This window comes from Octopus bimaculoides, chromosome 2 (genome assembly GCF_001194135.2).
Source record: "Octopus bimaculoides isolate UCB-OBI-ISO-001 chromosome 2, ASM119413v2, whole genome shotgun sequence".
Taxonomy (NCBI): Eukaryota; Metazoa; Mollusca; class Cephalopoda; order Octopoda; family Octopodidae; genus Octopus; species Octopus bimaculoides.
The window spans coordinates 77,455,100-77,458,667 of NC_068982.1; positions in this window are offsets into that span (position 1 = coordinate 77,455,100).

A 3,568-nucleotide genomic window follows, 5' to 3' on the forward strand; every position below is an offset into this window, starting at 1 on the left:
TATATATGTATACATATATATGTATACACGGATATATATGTACGTATATATATGTGTGTATATATGTATGTGTGTGTGTGTAAACATATGTACACACACATGTATATATATATATTCACATATATATGTATATATATATATGTATATATATATATTCACATTTATGTGTGTATATATATGTGTTTATACATATGTATATATATATGTATATATGTGTATACATATGTATATATATATATGTGTATACATATGTATATATATATGTATACATATGTATATATATGTATACATATGTGTATACATATGTATATATATATAGTTCAAACAAAAAAAAAATCAATAACAAAAAAACAACAAAGTGAGGACGTGATACGGATAGTGTTATTGGACGCTCGGGAAAGGAAAGAGACGTGTATACATATGTATATATATATGTATACATATGTGTATACATATGTATATATATATGCATACATATGTGTATACATATGTGTGTATATATATATATATATATATATATATATATATATATATATATATATATGACAATTAGTGGGTTGTCATAAAATTCAGAGTTTGGGATGCCGGGGCTGAAGTCAGCTCCGGCATCTCACCAGTTATTAAGACAAACGCTATGAAAAAAAAAAAAAACGTTGAAGAAAGGGAAATTACTCCAATAGGCATGAGGAAAGTAATATTTGGTTCATAGAATCTGCATATAGACAACTACACATATGCACACACACACGCACACATGTATGTATATATATATCTATATACATATTTACACATGCGTGTACATATACAAACACACATAAATACATATATGTCTACGCATATATACCCATGCACACATCACTACGGTCATATACACATTTCTACATGCACATACACATATGTGGATATACAAAACATCTATACGCACATGCGTATATATATACGTATATATATATATATATATATATATATATATATATATACACACACACATATATATATATACATATATGCAGATAGACATATATACAATTAAAAACACATACGCAAAAAACAAACTGTAAAACATTCACATCACCGTTAGGCTTAAATTAGATAAAAAAAAATAGAGGTCCTCCCAAAAAAAGAGGCCTTTATAACTATTAACGACCATAGAAAGAACTTCCTATCTAGACTTATTAACCCTGCAAAATCAGAAATTGGTATTATTAGTAAAGAAATTTTAAGAAAAATCAATGCTAAAGTCAGAAATGCTACTAGGTTAGTACAATGGTCTAATAGTATAGAAGTCGTTGACAAATTAAAACCATTAGGAATAAAATATAGTGATATTTACACAATTTGATATTGTAGATTTCTATGCTTCTATCTCTAAGGAACCACTCGATAAAGCCCTCACCTTCGTAAGTGAATTTATAGAAATTAGTACACAAGATAAGGACATAATCTTCCATGCTAGAAAGACTTTACTCTTCGGTGAGAATGCAGAGTGGGTTAAGACAACCAATACAGAGGGTACCTTCGATGTGAGTATGGGATCATATCATGGAGCAGGCATATGCGATCTCATTGGACAATTCCTACTCGATACGTTGGGTAAAACTTTTCCTGGTATATATTTCGCCATTTACAAAGATGATGCTCTAGCTTTAACCACAAACACCAATGGACCAGTGCAAGATCGGTTTAGGAAGGACATTATCCAAATGATGAAAACATTTGATCTTAGCATAACAATAGATACCAAACTTACGGTTGTCAATTTCCTAGATGTATTTTTAGATTTAAATAAGAATATTTACAAACCCTATAGAAAGCCCAATGATAAACTTAGCTATATTAATGTAGGTTCCTGCCATCCCCCCATAGTATTTAAAAATTTAGTTAAAAACATTAGCAAGAGAATTTCTAGCCTCTCCTCCAATATAAACGTTTTTAATAGTGTTGCCTCAATATATAATAAAACTCTAAAAGACAGTGGTTTTAGCGAGGAAATAACCTATACACCAGTAACAAAAGGAAAAATAGGAATAGGAAAATTATCTGGTTCATATCACCTTACCCCCTTGAAGTGACCTTTAATATAAGTAGATATTTCTTATCACTTATAGATAAGGCATTTTCCAATCAATCATAATTATAGTTAAAAATTTGTGCCTGCTAAAGGGAGCTTATATGACCGAGGTCATCATTTATGAAGCCACAGTAGACTCAACAACCACTAAGGACATAATTTTGTCAAAGAAATATGTGGGTCTCAGAGGGAAATTTTAAAGCCAGGTTCAACAATCACATCTTAAGCTTCAGACACTGGGATAAAAGAAAAACAACTAAATTATCCAGTTATATATGGTCCTTAAAAGAAAAGGTGTCAGCTATAAGGTTCACTGGATGATCTTGGCCAAGTGTAAGCCTTACACCAATGGCAGTGGAAAGTGCGGTATTTGCAATATGGAAAGATGGCTCATCTGGAAAAGTTCTTTAGACCCCGCTACATGTCTAAATTCAAGAACTGAACTTTTTGGGTCATGTCCACATATGCCAAAACATTTGCTACGTTTTTGGACCCCCCCCCGCCAGATCAGAGATAGAACCTGCTCTTTATATTATGTCCACGTACAAACCTTTCATATGTCTTAACATCCCTTATATATTTCTAATATTTTTTCTGTATATTATTTTTCACCCTTTATGATTGTGTAACTTATACGCATGTAGTATATACCTAATGTGTATGTGCGTGCATATATACATGTGTATGCATGATTGTATAGATACGCGTGCAAGACTCTACCTGTTGTACTTGTCTCCTTCCTTCATACATATATGTATGTATATACGTTTATATATCTGCAGGTGTAGATGTGTTTGAGAGACAGGAAGGGTGTATTTGTGTATATACATATATAACTCATTTGTATATTCAAGTTTTGTTTTTTGCGTATGTGTTTTTATTTGTATATACGTCTACAGACGCGGGTCTGTATGTGCATGTTCATATAGACTACGTATGTATGTGTATGCGCGTATGTATGTGTATCCGCGTATAGAGATGTGTATATGAACATAATGATGCGTGCGTTTTTGCGTATGTATATACATGTGCGTATAAACTACATTTTGTATAACCGCGTGTGTATGTGTGTGTATGTAGATGTGTATATGAGTGTAGTGATGCTCGCATGGGTATATATGCGTGTGTATGCGTAGACATATATGTATTTATGTGTGTGAGTGTGCATACGTGTATGTGTGTGTGCATGTGCGGATTCTATGAACAAAGTATTACTTTCCGCCATGCCTATTGGAGTAGTTTCCCTTTATTCAACGTTTTTTTTCATAGCGTGTATCTTAATAACGTGTGTGTGTGTGTGCCGGTGTTAAAACGGGGGTAGCTGATGAAGGAAAATGTTCTCTATGTGGCTTGTGTGTTTTCTGTACTCTGGTTATTATTATTTTCTTGTCTACGTTTTGTTTGCAATGTCCTGTACCCAGATATGCACTTATATATACAGGTAGACGTAGGTATGCACATACCTGTACGTATATATGCATATACTCATTTACTATT